This window comes from Rhea americana, unplaced genomic scaffold (assembly GCF_003343005.1).
Source record: "Rhea americana isolate MKP2758 unplaced genomic scaffold, rheAme1 scaffold_4, whole genome shotgun sequence".
Classification (NCBI taxonomy): domain Eukaryota; kingdom Metazoa; phylum Chordata; class Aves; order Rheiformes; family Rheidae; genus Rhea; species Rhea americana.
Genome location: NW_028186534.1, coordinates 12,728,233 through 12,754,852, shown reverse-complemented (window position 1 = coordinate 12,754,852; position 26,620 = coordinate 12,728,233).

The window sequence follows — 26,620 nt, the reverse complement described above, 5'->3', positions numbered from 1 at the left end:
GGCCGCGATCCTGGGAGCAGCGTGCTGTGCAACCCGGGTGAGAAATGGTCCCTTGCTCTCCCAATCCTCCTGCTTTCATGTGCTTGCTCCATTTTTGAATTATTCAAAATTTTGGAGGCTAAAATTTCCTTTTTCCAAAAAATAATCTTTTTGTAGCAGCCGTGTTGAACTAAACCAAGCTCAGCTCCATGTTCAGTGCCAGGCCTGGCCTGCAGGCAGGGATGGGGACAAGCAACCTTCCTCTGAGGGCACGATTGGAGGGAGAACAAAACTGCTGRTGAACTGGGCTCGCTACGGCGCTCATCAGTGATCATTTCCTTTCCTTGGTGGGGGTTCTCCATGCTGAGCAAGGGCTGGGCACACGTATGGCCTTCCCGAGCGATGCGTGGCACGCGCGCCCGAAGGCTTCCCCTCCTGCTCCCTCTGCAGTCCTTTCTGCCGCTCTCTCTTCGCTTGCTGCCCGCGCTGTTGTGCGGGGCTGAGACGCTTTGCTGGCTTTGAGGAGGAGCAATTACCTGTTCCCGAGCGGCATTTTGCTGTGAGCCAGCGAAGCGTGCCTGATGGAAAGCAAGCTGCATCCGAAACCACAGTGACCTTCTCTGCCAGGCTTTGTTAGTCCAGAGAGCTTGCAAAGGAGGTGCGCGGGGGCCTCAGCGCGAGGCTCTTGAGTGCCACCGCAGCATTTCCAGTGCTTTTGCTGGCAGCGCGGGGAGATGCCTCTGTTCCTGTCTCTTGCTGGGAAGAAAATGCAACAATGCTCTCTAGAGGCAGAAGAAGTCATGAAGAGGCTTGCTTTGCCCAGCGCTGCTTTTGGCCATGACCTCGCTGCTCTCTACAGCTGCTCGTTTCCCAYGTACACAGCAATTTCTGGGCATTTTGGCCCCTTGTACCACAGTCTGGCTTCTTTGCTTCCCCCACTCCCACAGGCCAACCTGATATAGTTATTGCTGATGCTCAGAGGAGGACTGGGAGCAGCAGGGATGAGAGGGCCAAGCGGATGGTGGAGCAAGGGGGAAAGGGCAGGACGCAGGTAAAGATGTGCTGCAGCACACCTCGTCAACACAAGGTGCAGGGAACGTCTTAGGGGCTCATGATGGGGTCTTGGAAGGAGAAGGTCCTCAAAAGACTAATTWACCCAAGGCTATTGGCAGGGGTAGGGACAGCTGTGGGGCTGCATGGGAAAGGTGGAGCCAGAGCAGTCCAATCAGGCAGCAACAGCCCCTTATAAAAAGACAGATGGAGACCAACACAGGAGGTTGGTTTGAGGGGGGTATGGTATGGTATGGTATGGTATGGTATGGTATGGTATGGTATGGTATGGTATGGTACGGTACGGTACGGTACGGTACGAGCTTAGGCACTGAATTGCCTGAAGGAGCAAGGGAAAGGAGGTCTGATCAGTCTCATGAGAGCAGCTTTTAGGTGGGGGTCCTTGGGCAGCTGAGGGCTTAGCTGAGGCTGGGGAGATGCTGCAGTTGCTCCTGGGGAAGTTTAGGTTGAAGGAAGYTCTTGGGAGCAACCCTGGAGAAAGTGCTGCTTCTGTGGTGGGAGCTGATGCCTGGGATGTGCCCCAGCTGTGGAGGGGTGGAGGTGCCCTGTGGGTGGTTGCAGAGAGCTGTGGCTCTGGGTATGTGAGAATAGACACTGGTCAAGATGGGAGAGCTGTATCCATGCCKTAGCAGTTGTCTCCTTTCCTCCATCCCTCTGGAAGCTACAGGTGAGATCAGCACTGTGCAGGGTTTGCCCTCTGCCTGGAATCTTCCCTTGATGATGGAGAAGAGGATGAAAAAGGTGATTCCTGGCCCTGTGGAGGAGGGTGTTGGGGTAGAGCACAGGGCAAAGATGAAAATCCAGCCTGGATTTTCAAGGTCTCAGTTCATGGGCTTGCCCCTCTGGGAGGTGCCCTCATGAGGGCTGCTGGCCAAGCAGAGCACAACCCGTGGAGTAGGGGGCCCTCTTACTTAGGCTTGTTGTGAATTTTGGCCTCTGAGGTGTCTAGGGACGGTGTGGAGCTGCTGCGTCTGGAAAGAGCATGTCATCTCTGACCCCACAGAGGATAAGTTGAGAGAAGGATGGAGTCAGTTGCTCTGAGCTGCTGGAGATCAGCTGTGTGGGCTCATAGTGTTGTAGAACAGCCCAGGTGACTGGATGCCAGCTCAGCTGTGCTGTCTTCCCTGTCCAGCTGTTGCTGGCAGTCGGCTCATTTGGGCTCTGAAAACAAGGCATGTTCTCCTCTGTCTCCTAGATCTGATGTTGGCTGCTTTGGGCGCTGAATGCCCGCTGCCGGGTGCCACCACAGCAAGCAGCTCTGCAGCTGTGTGGAGTGTGGCGGGACCAGAGGCTGTTCTCATCCTTGTTTGCACACAAGACTCCCTGTTTCACCACTGCTTATAGGTGGGTCTGTGGCATTTGACTGCTTTAAATCGGGAGGCTGGCGATTTTAAACACCATTCTTCAAGAGGGAGGTGAAATGCCTTAATTCACTTGTAAAAGCCCAGGGAATTCAATATGAAGGCATACCATGAAACAATTTCACCAGGAACGCTGCATGACTCCTTCTCCCAGGTGAATTGAGGTTTTGTGGAGGCCGTTGGGGCCTCTGCTGGTCATGGCAGCTGTGTGCATCGCCTTGGCTCAGCACGTACCGAAGGCAGGGGCAGGTGATGGGGTAGTGTGTGGCCAAGGGCTTCCAGCCCTCCACAGCTCATGAGGACTCAGGGCCTGCAGTGACAGAGCAGGTCGTGCTGTGGCAGGGACCCATCACCCCTTCGGGATGCTGGCTGGCGTGGGGGAAGATGTGAAGGAGCAGTAGGGGCTTGCAGCGCTGCTGGTGTCTGGCAGGGTCCTCGGCATGCTGGAGCGCTCCTCCCCAGTAGTTGGTTTGGAGAAATCCACCTGTGTGAACCGAACAAATCTGATAAATGAATCCACCCTGGGCTGGGCAGACCTCTAATCTGGATCAGAGCAGCTTTAGTTTGCTCTAACCTGTCCCCCGCGGGAGCAGTGGTGCTGAAGCTGCTCTGGTCCATACAGGGCACAGCAGAGAACGAATCTCAATTAACCAGAGAGCTGCTCTCTTTAGCAAACTAACCTGAATTAATACAGGAGGAACCAACTTGAAACTGAATTCAGATAAACCTCCTCTAGTGCTGCCGYCCCGATGGTTGGCTCCAGGTCACCTTGGCTAGCTGGCTGTCCTGCAGCAGGCACTGTCTGTTCCTGCCTGTGGCACGTGGAGGGTGGACAGGAAAGTCAAGCCTGGACCACTTGTAGCAATCATTAAAATAATTCGTTTTACTGAAAATAATTTGTTTTACTGTCCTGGCTGGTTTCCAGTTCACTTAATTAGAGTCTGCCAATCCACGCTGCAATCCCATATGTCATTGTTTGTTTATTTTATTAGCTCGTATTGCACATCTTTCTGTAACAATGGCTCTAYGGATAGTCTAGCCCACTGAATTAATTGTGCTGATGAAAGGTTCAGGTTAATGTATAAAATGTACTCAGATCCTTTGAATAAAGGAAACAAACAAAAAAATATATTACTGAGCTGAACTGGGTGAATTCGGTGTCCCCGGGTGACCGGGAGGATGTATGGCTTCTAAAGAAATGACTGTACAAAATATCTGAAAATCAGCATGAAATCTAGGCTGCGATCGGTTGTCAAAACCAACCTAACGAGCRGTCCAGCTTGTTAGGGTGAATTCAGCTGCCTAGGAAGGCAGCTTTGATGAGKTTTGTTTTGATAAGGTCAAATTCTCCAGGAAGGTTCTTCAGATAAATAGGGTGGGGTTAGCAGCTCCCGCGGACGGCTGGGCTGCGAGTCCCAGACAAGCTGCGCTTCATGTCCTAACTGTTATGCAAGAGCTTGTGGAGGCCTGGGCTAACCTGGTGCTGCGGACTGGCTCGGTGCCCCAAGGAGCGCTTCCACCAGATAGACCTGCCTCTTGCTCCCCTTCTCCCTGTTTGAGAAGGTCAAAGAGGTGGAAGCTGAAACCCCCGATTTGACCTTTTATCACCATCAAAGGAACTTGGGTAGCTGGGTTGGTGTCTTAAGTATTCTTGGATCTTTGGCCTGAAGTGTTGTGCCCAAATCATGGGAACAGGGTCTAAAGATCTTAAAGGTCCATCCTGCTCTCGTTGTCTTCTCTCCTGGTGTGTGGGTGAGGATAATCATGGAATCATAAGGTTGGAAGAGACCTCTGGAGATCATCTAGTCCAACCCTCAGCATAGCCCCATACGGGGATTGAACCCACGACTGTGGCATTAGCAGCACCACACTCTAACCAGCTGAGCTAAACCTTCCTCCAATCCATCAGGGAAATCTTTGTGCTCTGTGCATTTGTACAGCACCTGATGTGGGAAGGCTTCTTYTAGGAGATGATACAGATAATTACAGTAGCTGGCTGGACTTGGCAGGCTGACAGCTGGAAAAAACAGGGCAGAGAAATTTCAGAGTACTTGTATTTTTACACTGTCTTTCTTAATCCATTTAACTCTTGTGGTAAATATGATCACCAAGGTTGTGAGGAGCTGGAGGGTTATAGACTTGGTAGCATGGTTTAAACAGCATTTTCTTTAGTAGCTGTGTATCTGCACAGAAGATTGATGATATTAKTAGATATTGGATAGTATGTTGGTTTAATTTCTTATTATTTCTGTACATTAGGAAATCTTGTGCCATTATACTGCTCTTGCAACAGAGGACTCTAAATTCCATGACATCTCACGGAAGCTTGCTCTGGATCTGGGAAGTGTTTTGGGAACTGGAGCACAGGGTGGTGCTGAGCCCCTGTGAGCTGCTGGCACCTCGCTCCTGGTCCGTGTTGACCGAGCTGTTGAGCCCCTGCAGATTCCAGGCAGGTACTGCGCTGCCAGCCTCAGCCATGAGGACTGCGACCTAAGCTGGGGATGTTGGAGATGTGAACGGTTCTTTGCTCACCCTCTCCTTAGGGGACAAGGAGCAAGAGCCTAACTGGGTTTCCTGCAGGGAATTCATGTSTAGCTGGGGATCGTTCTGAATTCTGCTGGGTCAGGGCTCTGTCAGCAAAACCACGTGTGCTGTCATCATCGCTGGTCTGATGCTCATTTTATGGTGTGTGGGTGGTTGTTTTAGTTTTTTTTCCCTCTCCTGGTAACTTTTCTGTTGGAAGAGAAGTCCTMTATTTCCTATCTTTCATTATGCAGTAGCCCTGGGATATCTGCTCATGTTTCCCAGATCCTGTTGGGAGCAGCCTGCGCGTGCGGCGGGGACGTGTGGGACTGCGTGCTTCCACCGCTGCACTCACGGGCTGCTAAAACGCAGATCGGTGCTGAGCAACTGAGTGCGCGGTTGTGGGGGGCTAAACGTGGAGACTAGAGATGCACAGAAGGATGTCTTCTGCGTTAGGCTGTGCTAGATTAAYGCACTTTCCTGTTAAGAAACCCTTGGTCTGGTTTAATTTAATGGGGCTCTGTTCGGTTAAAATCAATAGATACAACCTGATTATGGGAGCTTGCTGACTGTCAAGCTAGAAGGGATCACTATGATTATTTAATCTGTTCTCCTACAAGGCCCAAAGCTGTACCCAGTGATTCCTGCCCAAAGTGCATTTTCTGGGTTCTTGTGTATCTTTTAGAAATATGTCGCATCTTAATTTCAAGAGGGCCGCACGATAGCAGTTTCCCCGAATGTCCTTGGCAAGTTTTGGAATTACCCTTGCAGTTAAGGATGGTGCCTTGTTTCCTGTTCCAATTTTACCTCATTCCAGTTTCCAGTGCCTGGAGCTCGTTGTGGCTTTCCCTGCTGCACTGGAGATACCTGCTGTCAGAAGAGCACCAGGCAAGAGTGTCCTAGGAGCCTGCCGGGGGAAGGGAGAGGGGAGACGACTGGATGATTTGGGCTATTAAATGTGCCTGATGAGGTGCTTTAGGAAGGAGGCAGGTAGGAAGGGATCTTAAGGGAGCAGACAAAATAACGGAGGCCCACTGCAGGAGCTCTTCTCGTTTCACTGRCTTCCCATCATCTAATCAATGATGCTGGCCGCTGCAAACACCCCGGGTTTGGGAGAAGGCCTAGCCATGTCTTACCTGCCTAAGACAGCCTTGTTTTTCACTCTGTTTTCCCCACCTTGTTGCAGTATCGTTACATGGCTGGATAACTAATGCCTAGTTTTGTCTCCGATCCCTGGGAMTCAATAGCACCTGCAGCGTTGCAATGAAGTGCTGAGGCCATTGGTGTCCAGGGCAGTGTCTGAACAAACCTCTCCTTGATGTGGCCACTTGTTGCAACCCCGTTTGCTTTGCAGAGGCTGGGTGAGCTCTGTGAGGGTGATAAGGTCGCAGTCATGCTCGGTGGGGAGCTTTGAGGATGGGTGGCACTGAGAGCTGCTCCGCTTTCTSCCAGCCACTGATCACAGAGGCAGTGGCAGAAGCAAGGAGCAGAGATGTGACTCTAGGGAGGTGCCCGGGGTGTGAATGTGTGCAGTGCTAAAACTATGGGGAAATCCAATTGAACCAGCGTGGCATCAGCAGGCTGTCACTCCTCTGGCATGGTGGTCCCTAGCTGGGCCCTTGTYGTTCCTGCGGTTGGTGCAGCACTAAAATGCTTCTTTCTGCAGCAGCCACCTGCAGGTACCAGGGCATCCTCTGAAACCCTCACGTGGGCTTCCCCAGGGCTGCGGTACTGCATGTGTAGGGTCCAGGCTGGGTTTCCCAGGAGGACCAGTTCCAAGAGTGTGGGGAAAAAAATGAGTTCCCAGACCCCTAAGGTCATGCTCCATCGGGAACCCAGCCTTGGCAGGGAGGACTGCGATGGAGGAGCTCCGATGGACAACCTCCAGTGTCAGCAATCGTGCTCCAGGTAATTGGAGGCTTTGTGCCAGGGCATGGGCATCTTGGCATGGGCTTGCAGGCGCTGTCTGGGGAACTAACAGCACAGGACAGGCTGTGGTGTGGGTGGATTGAGGGATGGAGGCAGCACTACAGGTGGCCCCATTTTCTGTTCTTTCCTTCTCCTCCAGTGCTGGCTTTTAAATGGGAGCCACCTGGGAAGGATGTTCTTGGAAAACCATTTCTATGAGGCCAGTGGGGGGCCACGAGCAGCTGGGCTGGCTGCCTGGAGGCTGTTTGTGGTTTCCTTCCCCAGYTCCCTATCAATCACCTCTCCAGCTTGAGCAGTTTCCCCTGGCCAGCAGCTCGGCTCCCCTCGGCAGCCCCTCATCTGCTTGGCTCACGCTGCAGGCGGGTTGAAGACAGCAGCCTGCTTGCAGATGGGCACRCTACTGCTTTTCCCAGGCTGGTGCACCAAGAGAGCATCAGGAGCGCTGGGCTCTGCCTGCGCCCAGCTTGTTGTCTGACCCTTAAGCCTCTCCCCTCTGCTCTGCCTTGCTGACTTCTCAGGGTGGGGACCGTCCCTGCAAGCATTTGCCTCGATAGCATGGTGCACTGAAGACCCCTCCTGTCCCTCGAGGCTGACGTGATGTGTTCGGTGCATGTGGTATCAGTGTGCTACGTACAGAGCCATAATTTGGTAATAACTATGATTTATGCGGGATTTTGTCTCTACAGGGAGAGAAAATAACCTCAGTTTGGCTCGAGAGAAAATGTTTGGAGGGACTCGGCTTGCTGTGGCCTGGGTTTTCCATCAGTCAGTCAGTGCCATCCGTTATCCTCTGCAGTGTAACTTGATTTGATACACCGTGCTGTCAGCTGTTTAAATYTGATTAGCACAAGTGTTTCTTCCTCTTTTCAGTGCTGTGCCATGTTCATAATGTGATGCCTGCTAATGACAGGGGAAGAGGCTAAACCAAGTTATTTTCCCATYGACTAAATGGCAACTTGCATTGCTCTTAAAAATGGTGAGCAGAAAAGGAAATGTCCTTCAAGGAAATTGCTAGATTAAGTTAGTTAATTCTGACTGCTAAGGACTGGATAAATGGGGAAAACAAAGGGAATCAGACGCTCGCACCATCCTGAAAGCGGGAGAATGGATTGCTGTCGGTGAGACCGCTGCTGGCGCTGGCGAGGGATAATTGGAGCTCGAAGGTGGCTGAGGACATGCGGCTTAAGGCAAGCTGTTCTTCCACCACAGGACCACTGGAGACCCATTAATCTCCTAGATTTCTCGTTAGCACTGTCTGCCTTTATAGTCAAACTCGCAGCTGGAAGCATCCCTGGGGATGCATTTTGCATGATTCCCTGACCGGTTGCAGACCATGTCGTGCCCCAGGTACGAAGMTCCTTCGCTCTCCCTATCTGCAGCATCGCTGAGCTGCAGACTCGTGGCTGTGGGGCTCCGGACCCCTTACTGCCAAGGCACACGTGCCATGTTTGCTTGCAAGTATCCTTATAACCGCTGGAGCAATTTCAGATTGTGTCTGTGCAGCAAAAAGTGAAGCAAAGCCCGAGTCTCCTCCCAGGCTTCCAGCGTGCGTCATCGGTTGTGTCTCTGCAAAATGCTGCAAACTGGGATGAGAAATGCAAGTCAGAGCTGTCCTCTGTCGTAAGCACTGCTTGTGTTCTGCATGCAGAGTGCAGATGTCTAGACAGCAGGAAACGCAGCAGAGGCACTGACGACGCGCAAAAAAAAAAAAAAAAAAAAAAAACTGCTTTAGCCAAACTCCAGCGTGAGCCCTTGTGCTCCATAGAAATAAGGCTAAAGCAGGCTCTTTCCTTAATCTTGTTTTTGATTCTTGGTGTTTGTATTTTGCTCCAGGATTTACTATGCGGAGCTCTCTAGACTGTTTTCACAGGGCGTATTTAATATTTAGATCCTCCCAGGCGGCTGTTCCTCGGCCTAGACGTTAGCTGGTTTTCGYCACCCTGCAGTTTGGCATTAAGTTCCGTTGTATTCGTGAGCCTTTGAGCGCTTCTGAGGAATGATCCCGCTGAACAATCTGTTCAGCGACAAACGTAACCCTGTACTAATTAGCTTGCATCATAGATTAATGTGCTAAAGCAGTTTCCTCCCTTCCCTCCGCCCCTGCTCCGTGTACAATCTCTATTCCGTTTTCTCACCAGGAATGCTGCCAAAGTGTTAATGCTCCTTACTGGGAGATCTTGGGTAAGCTGTTTAAGGAAGCCATCCTGTATGTTGCACATCCCATAATGATCTCTGATTAAGACTCATAACGATCCCCGACTGAGCCCCGTGCCGAGCGGTCTGCTGCAGATCTTAGGTGGCGTTTCCCACAATTCAGCCCCTTCTGTGGGGCGCGATTTAATTTCGCTGAAGTCTATTTGTTTTCCACAAGTCTCCCAGAAAAGTTAATGAGACCAATTACCCCGGAGAGCTGAGGCTYGAACAGGGCCGACGTCTCCCCTCGCCCCGAGCTCGTCATTTGCAGCCCAAAAGGGCGTCTCTGACGCTGGCAAGCCGGGATGGACTTGCAGTATAAACGAACACCAAAATTGTCTTTTTTTTTTTTTAAAAAAGGAAAACTGATTTTTCTGCCTGGTCCAGGTGCAGGCGGGACAGTGACAAAGGTTTAAGGGCGAAGCGTGCAGAGACGAAGGAACGCCCTGCCGCGTGTCCCTGCGTTCCCAGCTGCTCCGGAGGACGTTTCCCGCGGGGATCCCCCGGCTGCGGATCCAGCACTTCCCTCAGCCAGACGCTGCCGGATCTTCCCTCGGGGAAGAGGCTGAAGAYTAAAGACGGGTAACCTTCACCCGAGACCTTCCCAAGGGCTCCCTTCGTACCCAAATCCTCCTCCTCTCCCTGCTCTTCACACCTGGTTTCCTATGAGCTGTAACTTAATCGGGATGTTAATTTTAACCTTTTCTTGAAGGATTATCTGCCAACCCGCTGAACTTCCAGAAACACCCCCACCCCGTGGGAATTCCCCGTGACCGGATGGTTTTCTCCCCTCAAACCTTTTCCGTGTTGTGCTGACCTTTACAATTCTTGTGCATTTTTACTTATTTTACTTTACCGCCGGCGGGGAGCCGGGCGCGGGGGTCGGGGCCGCGGGGACGGAGCGGTAGCCGTGCCGGGCGGCGGGCGCCGTGCGAGCGGTGGGGAGGGATGGGGACGAGTCTCCCGGGACCTGGCTACTAGCGTATTGGGAAGAGCAGCGAAAAGGAGGAATCGCCTCCCTGGAAAACGAGCCGAAGCCGGCGCTGCTTTCCAGGCACCGCTGCTGCGACTCGTGGCRTTAGATCACAGATCTGCTTAAGCGGCGGCTTTGGGATTTTTTTTTTTTTTCCCCCTGGAGCTGCTGATAGCTTATGCATTTCCTGAAATATTTTTCTCTGTGGGGGCAACAGCCCCCCTGGAGCGCCCGGCAGCCGCTCCTGGGCGTGCGATCCCGCCGCAGCGTGGCAGCGGTACGGGCCGAGCAGGAACAGCGCAGACACAATCGCCGCTCGCGCGGGCGGCAGCGGGAAGGACCCGCCGGCTCGGGCACGCCGTTTGCTGTCTCGGCGCCTGTTTAAGCCCTCCGATAGTGAYGCTCCTTGCTGAGTTTCGGAGGAGATGAAGGCTGCGAGGGGCGGGTTGTCCCTCCATCGCGGAGGGAAGGCGCTTGCTGTGGGGCGGTGTAAATCCGTCCGCGCCTTGGCCGCGGCTGGAGAAAGGATGAGTTTGCCGCAGGGCCCCGTTGGAGGGCTGGGGCCGGGCAGGCAGCCGCCCTCCTCCTCCTCCTCCTCCTCCTCCTCCTCCTCCTCCTCCTCCTCGCTGCCGTGGAGGCAGTGCCGCTTACAGGAGTCAAAGCTGCGCCCTCCTGCCAAGTCGCCTGATGCGAGCAGGGAAAGAGCAAAGCTTTGGAAAGAAAAGCGGTTACTCGGAGGTGCTTTCACACAGGTGCTTCCCGTCCTTTTCCCCACTGCAGAGCATCGTCTCGTTAAATTCCAGTTGCTAATTAGCCTTCAGGTCTTGTGGTTAATATCGTAGAGGTTCCTTTACCTACAGAAATTTGTAGATAATCTTTCTTCTGGTCTTTAAATGCCTCTCGATTGAGGTGTTTATCGAATGCCACGTAGGCAGCTCTGTAGCTGAGTTCATTTTCTTCTTCAGACATTTGCTAAATGGTTGCTTCAAATTATTCCAGCCCGTCTGGTCTATTAAGGGTTTGTGCATACCCAACTTTCACCTCCGCTTCCTCGATTAATATTAAATATTCAAGGGAATTGAGTCTTCTTTCCTCCTTGCCGTCTGATCACCCTGCTGTCTATCAAGGCGTGTTTTGGTGGAACCCCAGCTCTAGCGGAGGACGGAGGGGGAGGCCGGGAGGCGAAATCGGGGTGCCCGGTTCTGCGCAGCGGCTCGGATTTTGGCAAACAGATGGCTCCGGTAACGGAGATCTTCAAAGATTGTTATTCCACTCTCTTTTGGCGTAGCAGGAAAGGGTGTTTTGGATTTAAATCTGCCCTGCCAGTGCTGCTCTGAGAGTAGCCCTGCAGCTCCAGCGAGGGATGGGGAGATAAGAGACCAGAAATGAGCTCCCCTGGCAGAGCTTTGCGGGGAAGAGTCAGTGCAAAACCCGTCTGCATCAGGCATGACAGCTACACGATCTTAATTCTGTAGTCAACCTCCCAAACGAAAATGAGAACAGAACGTGTCACTTGCCTGGTGATTATCCAAAGCAGGCTGAACTTGGTGCCAGCAGTGAAATCAGGGCAAAGAATGAATTTAAGTGGCAGTAAAATATGCACAGTGAAGCCGATAGCAGGAGACGGCTATTTGCTCTGAGCAGGACCTCCTGCGATAGAGGGCATCTGGCTTTGTAGCTCGTGCTTTCAGGTAGGAAAAGGCTCTTCCTGAACTGCCCCAGCCATAAATCTGTCCATGCGGAGACAGAAATAAGAGCGGGAATAAGAGGACTTGCAGCAGTGTGTGCTCCAGGACATGGTACCAGGGGTTTTGAGCAACCTTTTTGGTGGCAGCAGGGCTAGGCTGGCTTGTGAAGCCAAAGGGGTTGAGAAGGAAATCCTGCTCTCTATATCCCCTCTTCCATAAGGGAAACAGGGAAAAAAAAGCTAGCATTTATGGGAGTGGAAAGCACACATTTTTTTTCCCTCGGGAGGTCTCTGATCCCCCACATGTGCTGTTGTGCAAGCAGCAGTGACACGAGTGCGTTTGGCCTCTGCCCCCGGGGGAYGGGGCTGCTGCTCGCGCCGGGGATCGCTGGAGCCATCTGCTCCGGAGCCTTTCCTGCGGGCTCCGTGCCGACCCGACCTGGCCAAACCGAGGAGCCCGCGGAGGGGGTCTCCGGGGGGGGGGGCGCTTGGCCCTGGTGCCCCCCTTTTGGAGGCTGCGGTGCCAGGTCTGCTGGGACCGGCTCCGAGGGGGGCTCGGGGGCGACCGCGCGCTTCAGCGTGGGCAGCCAGAGCCTTAGGAAACTATCGACGGTTTATTCTAACGAGAGCGAATTATGCAAACGTAAAGCAGAATAGTAATTTGAGTGCGTTGTTGTAGAAAGTACCTCTTTTGCCAATTCGCAGATGGGCAGATCTTAGAGGAAGCAGAGAAGAATAAAGCACAAAGATAATTAAAGCAAATATTCCAGTACGATRCAAATGAGGCTCAGCAGAGCTGGACCAAAGCACTTTTAATTGGATTCTTAAGTCCCTGAACACACTCGAGTGAGGAACAGCTGGGGAACCTGTTTCTTTTCATTAACTTTGGCTGAACGTGACGGGCAGAAAGGGAGAGAAGGGGGACGGACCCGCGCGGGAACGCGGGAGGGAGGAGAAGCGCCTCGGAGCGACGCGCGCTCCCCGCGTGCTTCGGGAAGCCGCTGCGGTCCAGCTCGCGCCCGGGGAGGGCGGCGCTGGCTGCGGGCGCTGCCGGCGTGCAGCAGCGAGCTGCCGTCTGCCTGGCCGTAGCGTGGCCGTGACCTTCGCGGCCCGTTTCGCGCCGACGGGTACGTCGAGAAGAGGCGAGGGCTGCCGARGCTGCCAGGTTTTTGCAGAGCTGCTCAGTGCAAACACAGAGGACTCCTCAGCTCGGGGCAGTTTTGCTCCAGACGGTCTACGAGGTCTCGACTTCTTGGCAAACTTACCCTCCGGGGAGAGGGCGAGATCAGCGCGTGCCGCTCCTGACCCCGCTGCGGCTGCGGTGGGGACGGCGAGCTGTGAGCGCTCGCCCAGGCCAGCTACTCCCTGGGTGCCTGCTTGGGGGGATGTTTTTCTTTGACCCTTCTCCAGCCAAACACTTTTAATACTGAGTTTCGGAGCTCCTGAGTTGCCAGATCTGATTTCTTTTTCTCTATTCCTAGAGCTTGCACTGATACTGCCTAGAGAACTGTTGCGTCAGCTCCTTTGGGAGATTCGCAGCTTGGTGGAAGGGCAGGGCAGGGCAGAAGGAGGCATCAGCTCCCCCGCTCGGTCTCCAGCGAGCCGTGGCCTGTCGCCGTCCGTGCCGCCCCGGCTGCAGGGGGCTCAGCCCCGCTCCTGGTGAGATGGGATGAGATGGGGGAATCCTCATCTGTGCCCAGCAGCCACGGTGGGGCTGTGGGAAACACCAGGAAGGATCCTTRTGCTTCTGGGGGCCCACAAATCCTGGGATTTTTTTTTCTTCTTCTTTTTTTTTCTTTTCTTCCTAAGTAAGATATTTCTGAGGCAGGAGAGGGTGGAGAAGTGGAAAAGGGTGTTATTGCATGGGGGGCCCTGTTGAGGGCAGTTGGGTTGTGCGGAGCCTCACCTGGCCAGAGCTGGCCGGGACCAGGGAAGAAGTGGTTTTCCACTGAGCGAACAGCGGTTCCACCTAATCCACGAGACCCTTCAGGCACTAGGAGCAGGCCCTTGGCTTTTGCCATCCAGCTTGGCATTGGATGCTTTTCTTAGATTCTAACGAAGTTGTCCTGGTGCTGCTTCTGGAGATCGCTCGGGGCTCTTGGGGCTGAGCTCCGTCTCTTTGACGGTGCGACTGAAGGAAGCGGAGGGAAGCAGGGGCGTCAGAGTCGCGCGTGGGTGCACACGCACTTATCAGCATGGAYGCAGTGTGTAAGTTGATCCAAACGAGGCCATAGAAATGCAAATCAGCCGCGTCCTGCCTGGTTATCACGCTCCCAACCGTGCCTGTGCCGCTATCGGCAGGAGCGCTGCCGCGCAGGAGCCGGGCTCGCTCTGCAGCGCTCCCAGAAGCGTTCTCCGCGGGCGTAGATCCGACCCGTGCAGAAGTCAAAGCGCTCCTAGGATGCAAACGAATCTCTCATCAGATGGTTGCCTGCAGCAATGGGGGAAGATGYGGTTGTGATCTGCAGCCAAAGACCTCGGGAACCGCTGGGAGCTCCTCGCGCGGGCTCTGCGGCGCCGAGGCGTGAGCCGAGGTGGCAGAAGGGCCGAGGGKCACAGGATGGAGGGGCCTTTTGGCAGCGAGCGATGTCCTAGGCAGTGCGTGACCATGCAGGAGCTATGGCTTGATGGAGGATGCTGCCAGCAAAGTGGAGCTTTTACAGCGGAGAATCCCAAAYGTTATTCTGAAAACCCCTTTTTTGTTGGTTTACCTCTAGCCAGAAAATCCTTTGTTTTCTCCAAACCAGGAAATAAACAWTTGAGTTTTGTTTTGGAGAGAGTCTTGGATCCTCTTGCTGTTGCTGTTATGGCTGGAAACGCAAACTGAGCAGTATTTAGGCCTAATCCGTGGGCTCAGCCCCCATCRTGGCTGTGCTTCTGCAGCTCCCTTCTCACCGCTTTCTCCTTACAAGGCCTTCGGGGACCAGAAATCCCAGTTTTCGGGGAGCTTCACCAGCTTTTCCTTCATTGCAGGCTGATGTGCAGGCTGGCGCGAGCCTCGTCGCCTCGTCCCGGCGGCCCCAGTCAACGTTGTGCCGGTAGCTGTAAATGAAACAGCATGGAGCTCCTGCGTGATCGCAGAGTCCTATGGAAAGTCTGCTTTTTCTTCCAGAAATAGCAGAAGACAGTGTTTAGCAATAACAATGCCTCCTGGAATCACGCTGACTGACAACAGCATCGCCGGGGGAGAGAGCCGAGCTCGGTGTTTCGCACGAAAGGAGACGTTTCCATCCTGTCAAGAGCTGCAACCGGTATTTTGCAAGTTAAATGGCTCAGCGCTGATTGAAATCCACGCGGCGATACGCTTTCTATTTAGTGACACCCTGCTCCCAGCGACACACCCCGTACTTTAGAAATTTCGAAATTACTTGCATATTAGACATTAATCCTTGAGAACAGCAAACGCTCAGCACGGAGACGAGCCGAGGATGCACCGCCACCGCCTTCGGTAATTAAGAACTTCGCATAACAGCAGCGCATGGGAGCGTACGAGCAACGGCGAGAGGCTGCCAAGGCCCAGGCGGACCCGGTGTTTCGTGTCCCCCCCCGGCCGGAGGGGAGGAAAATCGTTATTTGGAAAATTAGGAGCGTGGCGATCTGGGCGGCGAGGCTCCTCCGTCTGCGCTGGATGCGAGCCCGGGGGGTCTCGTCCCAGATTTCTCGCGCAGTGTGTCTCTCCGAGCTCGCCAAGGCGACAGAAGGGAAAGCTAATCGTGGAAAAGGCCTGCTGGATCTGGGCTGGAGAGCAGGCGCGAGCTCCTCGCCCCGTATCGCGCTTGGCAGCGCCTTCCCCTGCTGCTACCGACTCCCAAACTGAATTCTAACTCTTCCTGCACGACATTTGCCATTGCAACCCCTCCTTATGTCTCCACGCCTTGCAAGCAGGATGGACAGCGATCGTGTCGGGACRCGGGAAATACGGCAGCCCAAATTGTGGAGAGGAAGAAATTTTCTCCTTTATTTTTCCCAGCTGGAAAATTGCACGCTGGGATGATGCCAGCTCGCCGGCATCCTGAAACGGCTTCCGACAACTTTGGGTAAAGCTGGGTTTGCGCCTGACGTGCTTTGTTGCTGCCTCCGGTTGCTCCTCGCAAGCATGGTGGTTAAAATGCACCTTTCAGTGAGAAAAGCCATGATGAAATTGAGGTGTTTTCCCTCCTTCCTGATGAAAATTGAGGTTTCCACCCCAATGGCGTGTGTGCAAAAAAATGCAAAATAATATCAAAATAATCCTCCTGGATGACGGCCTTGGGCCATGCGCTTCAAGGATACCATGCTTAAACCCTCCGGGGCTTATTTCTTTTTTATTAAAAATCTTCCTCTCCAAGAGCAATTAGCAGCGAGAGCAGCTCTCGCTCGCCGACCCTCGCGGCGCGGGAGTGACTCCTTCCCTTCCTCCSCGCTGTTTTCCGGTCCCCTCTCCGTGTTGTCCCCTTTCTAGCCGTCAAGGGCCGCCAGGAGGGCTCCCCTGCGGCCTGCCCTCTGGATGGSCTTCGCCAGCGGTCGGGTACGAAGTGCGGTGGCTTGAGCCCATGCAGCAGAGATGCTGATTTCCTGCACCTATTTCACTGCCCCCCCCACCACTTTAGGTGTAATAAAAACAAGCACTTTTGGTTTCAAGGCACCGCTCGGACCCAGAGCGGAGCTGCGGGAAAGCCGAGGTGCAACGCGGTTTTGTGGCCCTTCCGATGCTGCTCCGGCCTCTCCTCCTCCTTTCCTGCTGCGCTACCGGACGAAGYTTTCCTGTGCAGCTGGGGAAAAACCAGCCGTGAGCTACCCGCGTGCCGCGCTGGTGGCGAAACCGGGCGCCGGGCTCCGCGTGCTCCTTCCCTGCGCGCTTGTGTTTCGCTAGGAGCTGACGATGCCCCGGGTGGGGAGCTGCCAAGGGAGGTTCCCCGGACGGGAGCCAGGGTTTTCTCCGCTTTTCTTCCTGTCAACTTGGCTTAATGAAATCCGTTTAATTTGCGGAGGATGCTTTCCTGAAGCCGTTAGCGATTTGACTGAACTGGCACTGACAAGGTGAACGAGGGATGTCCTGGCTCATCCTGGAGGGATGAGTTCATCACCAGGAACACGTTTTCTTTTTAAGGGCTGATAAACAGCTGTTAATGTTAATAACTTCACACCTTCAAGTAACTCATGACCCTCAAAGAGGTTATTTTAATGTGGCTCTGTGAATTAAACTATGTTTCTGTGAAGCTGCAAAAACAAAACAACCAACACGAATCTTGTGTTTCTCTTTAGATGCCAAGAAAATTGCTGGATATTTCTGAAAAATAAACGTTGGAGGCCCCGAAGCAGCCGTTAGGGAAAGGAGGGGTCAGTTGCGTGGAACCAGTTAGTAAATCAGCAAGCTGGAGGCATCAGTTACTCACACCCACCCCGACTCCTTGTTGCTCTCCTAATTTGCTGAACCTGCAGAGTATTTTAATAAATAGGATAGTGCTAGGAAGGCGGCAGGTTAGGCAGCCTGATGAAATCTTCCCCTCCTGGAGTCTTTGCTCACTGCTTATGTACTGTGCAGCCRGAGCGTGAGAAATGTGAGTACGGAAAAGCTACCTTTGCCTGCGCTATTTTTACGTGCGTTGGCTTCTGACTCTAATTCCACCTGAATTTTCTTTTAGCAATTCTTCATGCTCGACGTTTGCTGTAGCAGGCGGGAGATGCTCTTTGATGCAGTTACAGCTCTAAAGCAGGCGCAGGCTGGAATACCTGATTTAAATTCCAAGCCTCTCCCGAGGCAGATGAAAGCAGTCGTTTGGATAGCTGCCGGCTCTGAAGCTTTGTCTCCGCTATCGGCGCAGGATCTCAGATCTGCTCCTTGGCTCGGTGATGTCGCCACGCTCCCGGCTCAGCGTGCCAGCGAGCGAGGCTGCGCAGAAATTGCTTTATGAGCTGGCCYGGCTGAAGGAGAGCCGGGGAGCGTATGGGGACGAGCGTGGTTAGCTCTGCTCTGAAGCCAAAAGGAGCGCTTTCAAGGGGGTTCCTTTGGTGGACGGCCATCTCCATGTCCAGGTGCTCATCGCGGAGGAAAAAATTGGTGGTGGGATAACGCGAGCGCTGCCGCGCGGCGTGCGGCGAGGATGGGGGCCCGAGACGCGCGGCTCCSCCAGCGACGTGACCTCCTCGCGGACACCAGAGGAAGTTGCCTATTAAAATTTTTCTCTTGAGTTTCACCTATTTTTCTAACGTCTCAAACCTCAGAGGGGTTCGAGACAGCAATCGAAGCTGTTGAGTATATTTTGCTGAAATCAGCAGGGCTCCCGGGGCGGCCGAGATGGGAACGTCTTTGGGGGAGCGCGGGAGTAACCCCCGCCTCTCCCTGGGCCCGGGGGGCTGTCCCGGGCTCGCACGCTCCCCCCCTGGTATTTTCCTCTGATAGCTCTTTATTTCATATATCCCTGAAAAACAAAGCAACGAATTCAGTGTATGAGTCACTGGAGTAAGTGAGGGCAGGTCAAATTACATCTTCTCATATGCCTTGCTGAGATGTTTTGAATTAACAGAATTAGCTAATTGGGCAAACTCTCTGTGTCCTGCAATTACCAGAGCCAGAGGCTGGCGGTGGGAGCAGCCTGCGGGATACGTCCTGCTCCTCATCTGGAGGAGTTTCACAAGTGTAAACAAGAGACTCCCAGCAGATGCTAATGGCTGTGTAGGGGCATGRAGAGTCCTCATTCCCCAAAACACAAAAAAAAATCAAGCAAACCAAACTTGGCGTACATCTGCATTTAGAAAAGCAGATATTCAATTAAGCTTCTAACCTCTCTATGCAATTACTGCGGCAATTGCAAACTGCTGGTTATCTGTAAGCGTTGATAACTCGTCTTGCACCTCGCAGGCAAATCGCTAGACTCGGGGAAACTGCGAGTGCCGGCGTGTCAGACCCCTCGCCGTGRGCGCGAGCCGCGCTGCTTTGAGCTCCGCGTTAGCGCCGGTGCGCGGCGTCGGAGGCGTTCGCGGCGCGGGGGACGCGTGGTGCGCGGGGCTGGCCTGGCACCGGCTCCGCCAGGCCGCAGAGCGGGGCACCGGCCCGCGCTAGTTCCCCCTTTGATTTCTCAAAGTTGAGTGAATCCCGCTCGGAGCGCGTGATGTCCGTGCGATGAAGGCAGCGTCGTCTGATGGAGACCCAGGCTGGAGGAGAGAGCGTGCCGGAGCCTCCTGGTCCTGCTGCGTTTCATCACGTCTCTGCCTTGGGTCACCCTAGACGACTGGGTTGAATTGATGGCTGTGAAATGGTTTGAGACACTTAGTGAACAACACTGAGAAGTAGAAGAAAATAGTTCTGTTTCCATATGAGCCTCATCTGATACTGAAATATCATATAACCTTCTACGGCAAAAGTTGAGTTAAGAGGGTTTCACTTCTTCACATGAAAGCTCAGTAYGAATATGAAATTGTAGTCTTAAATGGCACATTTTCCCAGAACGAAGCTCTGAGCCGTGTCTGGCTGCCAGTGCCTGCAGGAGAGGGTGAACTTTAGCAAATGGAAGATACCCAAGAGTGGGAAAGAGCTGCTGGGTGGGAAGGAAGGTGGAGATTGGTCATGGAGGCTCACAGCTGTCCTKGCCGCTGGATTTTCCCAGAGGCTGATGAGGGAGCAGGCTGCCCTGCGGGTAATTTAGTGCCTGATCAGCCCTGCAGTGGTTTTCTCGGCACTCTGCTGCGTGCTGGTGGGCAGTGCTGGCACGTAGCTTGTCCTAGCACCATTCTGTCCTAGCAGCTCCCAGCGGGTCTTGGTCTCTAATGAGAGCCTCAGGCTGTGAAGATGCCAATTAGGAGCTGTTTATAGAAAACGGTTTCGTGTTGGGATCCCTGGGGAATCATTAGACTTCACCAGCGTTTCTGTGAAGGGTGGAAATGAAGCTCAAGGGGACCACAGAAAGAGCCACAGAGGTGGTTTTCTCTTGGGGAGGCAGGTTACTCCATAAAACTGCCAAGGGATGAGGGCAAAGTAATCCCTGAAGATCCCATRGAGATCCTGGTGATTTGCTCTGGTCTTGAGTTCAACGAACAATTTCTCCTGTTTCTTTCTTGCCCAGGAACAGGAGGTGAAAGCCCTTTGGCTCTCCCATGGCTGAGCAAGGCTGTGCTTGGGTGGGGGCTCCCAGCCCTGCGTGGTCCATCTGTCTCCATGACAAACCTGAGCTCTAGGTCTTGGCAACAGCTCCTGCCCCTTAGGGGACCCAGCTTTACTGTTACCCTCTCTGTTTTTTTRTTCCAGTCTTCCCTTAGGATATTGACTGCTCTTTGGATTTTATTTTTATTTTTATTTTTCCTGGAGAATCAACTGCTGAAAAACAAGCTGGTAAAACTCCCTGGGAAGGAGATTTGTCTCCTCGGCAGCAGGCGAGGAATGGATTAGCAACGACCGTCTGCTCTGCTGCTCGGCCCCGCGCGCAGGGTTAGGGATGTGCGTTTTGGGATGTCACACCTGCACCCGCCAGGAAGCGCCGGTTCTTCAGGGGGTGTCTCCGTGGGAGGAAGAGCAGCAGCTCTCCTGGACGGATAGACCAGAACGTTGCAAAACCAAACCGAACCTGTTTTGCAGTAYGTCCTTGTTCACACGCGCGTGCGAAGCACCGGCAGCCTGGGCAGAGCCGAAGGGACGTGCTAGAGCAGCCTGTTTAGCTCCTTCTCTGCTGAGCCGCACCGGCAGCCGGCCTTGGGAGAGTTATTCGCGACATATTTCTGGGCTTTCGTTCAATTTGCAAATTAATGTTCCCCTTTTCCATTGCATGACGTGACTCTGGCTTGTACCTGTGACTGAGACTGGGGTGACATCCAGATATGGAGGGGCTTGTAATGAAATTGTGAAATCCTTTAAGCTCATTAGTAAGTAACGGTGTCAGCTTTCGGTGCAGCAGAGAGCTGGAAYAGCAGTCGCATTTCAATTTTCCTAAAAGGTCCCTGTAACACAATGCCTTGCTTGCTTAGTACAGTACAAATGACAGACAACTCTGCCAAGGAAAGCTTAAAAAGTTATTTCCCYCCGAAAAGTGACCTTTTTCTTCATTATCCCTTACATTCGCATCTCCGATTCCAGGCTAAGGGATGCTACACTTGAAATATTTGAAACATTAAAAGTTACCAGAAGCAGTCTCATGATACAAGGTGCTGCAAGTTGTGTTGTCTGCAGGACTTTTATGATGATCGGGGGACAAATCAGCTGCAGTAAACTTTATTTGCGCATAGCTGCGTGCTCTTCCCATGGGAACTGTATTATGAATCAAAAGAGCAATGAAAATTTCAATGTCCCTTCCGGGCCCTATAAAATAACAGCAAACTCTTCGGGTCTCAGTATCCCAGATCTCAGTATCCGCTCCCRGGCTGACAAGCAAACTGCAATGACTTCTGGCTGTTTGCAGATATTCAGTTCTGAYGCTTCTCCTGCCGCGAAGAACGAGGTGTTGCTGTGGCTCCTGGAGGTGTGACCATGCTTGTGCCTGTGCTGCTGCACAAGTGGACTTACCTGACCTGTCTTGACGAGCCCTCTCCATCACATGCCATAGTTTGGTCTCTGAACTAGTTACTTCTGCCTGGGTTCTCCTGAAGCAGGTGAAGGACCAAAGAAATCGGCCGTAGCGCTGCGCACGTTCAGGCCTCCCTGCAGCCCGCCCATCGAGTAATGAATCTATAAAAATTCTCTTTCACTAGGATCAAAATGCCAGCGGCAAAATCCAAAGCCTTGAAAGACGGAGGCCAAACTGAACCCGTTCACATATTGCTCTGCCGCAAAACCAACAACTTGCTGCCATTTCCCAGCAAGCTGCTGCTGCAATACGTACGGCTGAGAAACGCTTTTGCTGAAGYGCCCTGCGTTTCTCTTGTTCTGAGACGTAATGATTTTACCAAAGTCTGGATCATTTGGGGATGGAGCCTGAAGCTTTATGGTGAGAATTACCTGTAGGTGCTTCTCCCTTCTCTGGTTTCAAGCAATTTTACTTTTGTGGGGGCTCCCTGGAAACACCCAAACCTACCAGCTTCGCACCGGATTTGACACGCTTGTGAACTGAGCCAGCATGGCTCAGCYCCAATTTTTCCAATATGTGAAAGATTCAGCGTTTCTCTTGGCAAAGTCTCCAGTGCTGGAGCTCAGCCTTCGACTTCTGCGAGCGTTCCTGCGAGGAACAGAAAGGCCGAGTGGGAAGGGCGGCACGGGAGGTATTCATTCCCTGAGCTTCAGGACTCAGTGGCTTGTCTTTCAAACAGCAATAATAACAAAATAAGTAAATATGGATAGTTAAGAAACATCARGGTACGAGGACTACCATCAATAGCCTCAATTTTCTGGTGTGTTAAAAACCCAGACACGGTGTAGGTGCGAGCGCTGCTCCTACCTCTCCCCTGTGATGTCTTTTACTTGGTGGATTATTAAACAATCCARGGAGACCACGTATAAGGCAGGCACTTTGTTCTGTTTGTTTCCACTCTTTTTATCATTATTATTACTATTTTTTCCCTTTTACATGAGCCTTTTGGATCATAATGCTAAAAATATTATTAAGAAGCCATTGACCATAAATGCCCTGCAGATTTTTCTGATAAAAGCCAAAGCCTATTGCTTTAGAGAAAGCARAAGTAAATACAAGGCCAACTGAAAACGTATACCTGGTAAGAGTGGGTGAAGTTGCTAAGGAAAAGCAAYGTCCGTCAATGACATCCTTTATCTCTAGCGTGGTTGCTGGAGGTCTGCAGGGACACCGGGTCCCAGCGAAGAACTACAGCTTCGTGGATGGGTTTTGTCTGCTGCAAGTGGAATTCGCCTGGAACATCGTGGCCTCTACGCTTTCTGAATAGCTCAACGCATGCCTTGCCCTGAAAGATGGTGTGTGGGGACATCGCATCATATTTTGGTTGCAAATATGCAGCTGGAGGAGGCTGCAGGATGGGTGCCAGCAGGGAGGTGAGGGTGAAGGTGGTTGCAGATTGTGGGTGAAAAGGGTTACCGAGTCGCACCGGGGCATCTCTTTTGTCTGCTAAAAGGAAAAAGAAGGACATGACATGAACAAGAACATGAACTCTTCAGTGTTGTCTGTCCAGTAGAGATGTCCCCTTTCAATCTCCTTGCTGGGCCTTGGGATACTTGATGTTCTGGCTCGTTTCCAGCTTTCCTCCCTGATTCAGCCTTTCCTCCGTGTATATTTTCAAGACCAGTTTCATGAGGCAGCTTGTCCGTGCTGATGGGCCACTGAACAATCAGTAGATGTTGTCCTAGACTAAATGAGGTATGCTAAAACACCACTGATTAGCAGGAGAGGCTTGTACAGCACCACCCAACCCATCTACTGGAGGGAGGGGGACAACTCCACATACACATCCAGCTTCGGTACAGTGGCAGTGATTTGCTTGGGCAGAACCACTGGCATTTTCAGAAGTAGAAAACTAGGAAACAAGTCAGTGAACGCTGTGTTGGCGCCACTCATGCCTAAAAGGATCTGCTGCTTCTGCCGGGGTGAAGAAGCTGAGGGTCGTCCCTGTCTGGTGATGACTTTTCTGCATCCTGCTATGAACTCCTTGGTGGGGTGGACTGGTACTAGGCCTGCTGCTGTCTGCATGGAAGCATGCCTGGTCCTCCGCTCGGTATCGCAGCGCTGTGCAGACGGAGCCCACGGCGTGTTGCTGGCGGCGAGAGCATCTTTTCCAACTGGATGCAGAGGCCCTGTCAGCCCCGAGCTGATCGCTTAGTCCGTGCATTTAAAACAAACCGCTGCCAGTTCTCGTTCAAGGGTGTCATGGCTCCCATGGTTTGATAGAGAGGAAGCCTGCCTGGTCCGTGTGTTGAGCTCCTGCTGGTGGAGTTATCTGTGCAACCACACGGGCTGAGATGCATTGCCCAGTCGTTACAGCACGGTAACAGGAGCTGCGTATAAAAGCCCTGTCACTCTTCCAGGAGGCTGCTGGACTCAATTCACCAAATCCCAGAGCTGTTATTTTCTCTCTGGCTGTAAATTGTTCTGAGYGACAGCATACCGAAGACACTATATCAAAATAAGTGGAGTCAGATTGATAGCGGGCCTTCTCAGGTAGCAGAAATTACTTGACATTGGACTCCGTGGCTCTCAGCACGCGCGAGGCATCTTGGCCGTCGTGGGCACCAGCTCACCCGCCATGCCTTAGCGCTAYGCCGGTGCCATACCTTGGTCCGATTGCATCCAGCAGTCACTCTGTCCGTCATATCCACGGATAGCATGGCTAAGGGCCGTTATTTTCAAGGTGGGCGTGATGTGGTGAAGTTCCCTCTACGGATCATGTCTTTCCCCGCYCTGCGAAGGGGCTGGCAGCCGCCAGCGCTGGAGGACTACAAATACTCTTTTGGGGAGAAGATACACGGATTACACTCAGAATAAGCCCCCGTATGAAGAGCGGTGGCAGTCTCAGCTCTGCAGTTGTTCTTTCCTTGCCTCTTCCCGCAGTGGAAGCGCGATCATTAACTCTGATTAGGACATTTGGTATTCCAATGAGCTCTTTCATTTCTGCTCTGATTTCTTGTCTGCATATTTGATGGTATACTCTAATGAGAAGGTRCGAATGTTAAGATGTTAGAATAATATTGCCCCAAGGTTCATATATTAATGACAAGGATTATCACTGTCTGGGTTGTTCAGGACTTAACAAGAAGTACAAAACAATTAAGCTATAATTAACAGTCAAGGGCTTCCAGAATTACAGAGCTAGATTTTGTGGTACTGTTTATTACCTTTTCTTAAAACAGAGAAAACCTAGTTGCATGTGGGTTTACTCAAAAAAATCCCATGGATACATGAGAGAATAGAATGGGGGATATATTGCCACTGAATAGAAGAGAAGGCAACTTTGCTTTTTTTTTTAATGCAAAATTCAGAATTAAATAACAGGAGGGAGGACTAGATTASAGCAGCAGGATATAGAGAAGTTTAAAGGTTTAGCTAAAGGCATGAGCTTCTGCAAAGAGGGAGGGAATTAAAGGCTTTTTGGTGTCAGGGGGCTCGGAGCTCGGTTCTGCACTGTTATGGTGCTGGGTGTCCTTTCCGTCCTTGGAGCCAGTGGCAGCGGAGGTGCTTRTCCCTCCCCAGGATCGAACCCTAAGTGCAGTTGCAAATGCACTGGAGAGCTGAAGATCTATTGCATCTGTTTAACCCAAGAAACTATAAAGATCTGTCAAACGTATGGAAAAGCAAGCTAGGACAAATTATGACCAGTTTAATCACAGTGCAGTCCCGTAAATATTGCCCCTTGCCTGATGAGGGATGAAGAAAGGTCTTCCTTTCTCTTCTGCCAGCAATAAAATAAGAGGCGCCGCAGAAGCAGAGGAAGCCGATCCGCGCCGGGGTGCTGGCGGGTCCCGYGGGCTCGGGGGAGCCGGCAGCTCGTCCCGGCCGTGTCGCTCCCGAGTCCCGCCTCAAAGCTCCCAAAGCTGCCGGCAGGTTGTTTATGAGCAATCAGGAATCCGGAGTGACTCGTTATTACGAGGAGATGCTAATGCGGGTTCTAGAGGGGATTAATTAGCTGAAGCGTCCWGCCTGTACGCGAGCCGGGAACAGCCTGCGGGGTGCAGCGCTGCTGGCTCCCCGTGGGCCTCGGGTGGCTTCGGGAGTGGGAAGGAGCCTGAACTAGCAGCAGTCTGCTACTGAGTGATACCTGATTCCTCCTCTTCCAGAGGGACGTTTCCGCTTTGTAGTGAGCTCGAGCTCTCGTGGGTCTCTGCAAGACCCCGATTTTTACCCTGGCATCTCGCCGGTTGCTTCCCCACCCAGGACACCTGCAAGCTGGGGCTCACGGACCTGCTCTCGTCTTGGGTAGTCCTGGAGGACAAGATGTCTGGTGCCCTATTTAGCCTCTCCTTTCCCAGCTCTCCTGTGTCACGCGTTGTTCTTCTTCTGAAAGCTGGATGCACAAATAGCCCTGCCTGACCCATTTCATTTTTTTTCCATTGTTCTTGTTATTTTTTTCCCCCTCAGTGCCACTGCATTTCTTGCAGGCGGTAGCACTGCCAACCAGGAACAAACCCCGTTTGTTTGGGACCGTGCAAGACGAGGACAAAGAAATCCATAAACGTGTCAAATAAACAGGCAGCCTGACTACAAATTGTTCCGTTCCTTCTGGCAGAAGAGTTAACTATTGAGGAAAATTGGGCAATCGGTGTTGCTGCCATATGTACGATGCTTTAGGACGGACGAGGTGGCAGAGCTCATTTTCAGCCCTGCTGGGTAGAGTGAGCTGCAAATTACAGAGGATGGAAAATGCCACAATAGAAAGATGAATAGAGGGAAAAATTGGTTTCTTCTTGTGAAAGATTTCTGGTGATATAAAAGAGATCTGTTTTTTTTTTTTTTTAAATCAAAAAGGACCAGCCATCCTACCTATATTTCATGAGTGCTCACTTACTATTATCACAAATAAAGCAGGCACCCCTTATTGCTCATATACACTTAAAAGGGGGGGAAAAAAATCCCATCTGCTTTCATCTCCCCTCTTCCAGTTCCTTTGAGGCGGTAGCTGGTTTCACTGCCTCTTCTGTAGGATCGTCCCCTTCCTCGGTCACTGCTGGCCTTCACGCAGGTCCTTCACAACCTCACCCTGCAGACGAGCGAGATAGATAGGTGCCAAACGGGGCTCTCGGGGACGGCGGGGCGGGAGGACGGGGTCTCCGGCAGAGCCAGGACCGTGCTCCCCGTCCGGGAACGAGCTGCCGCTCGCTCGCACCGCCTGCGAATAGCATCTCGCTCTGTTCGGTGCTTTGAAAAAGACCTGGAGGACTGCAGGGTGGAGACCTGTCTCTGCCGGGGCCTTGGGAACGGGTGGCTGGTGGGAATGAGGAGAAGGAAAACTCTTAAAATAAGGGCAAAAATGCAGTAAGTAAGTTGGGGACTGTCCGCCACACAAGGTGCAGCCGGGGGGAGCAGGCTCGGATGTGCGCCGGTG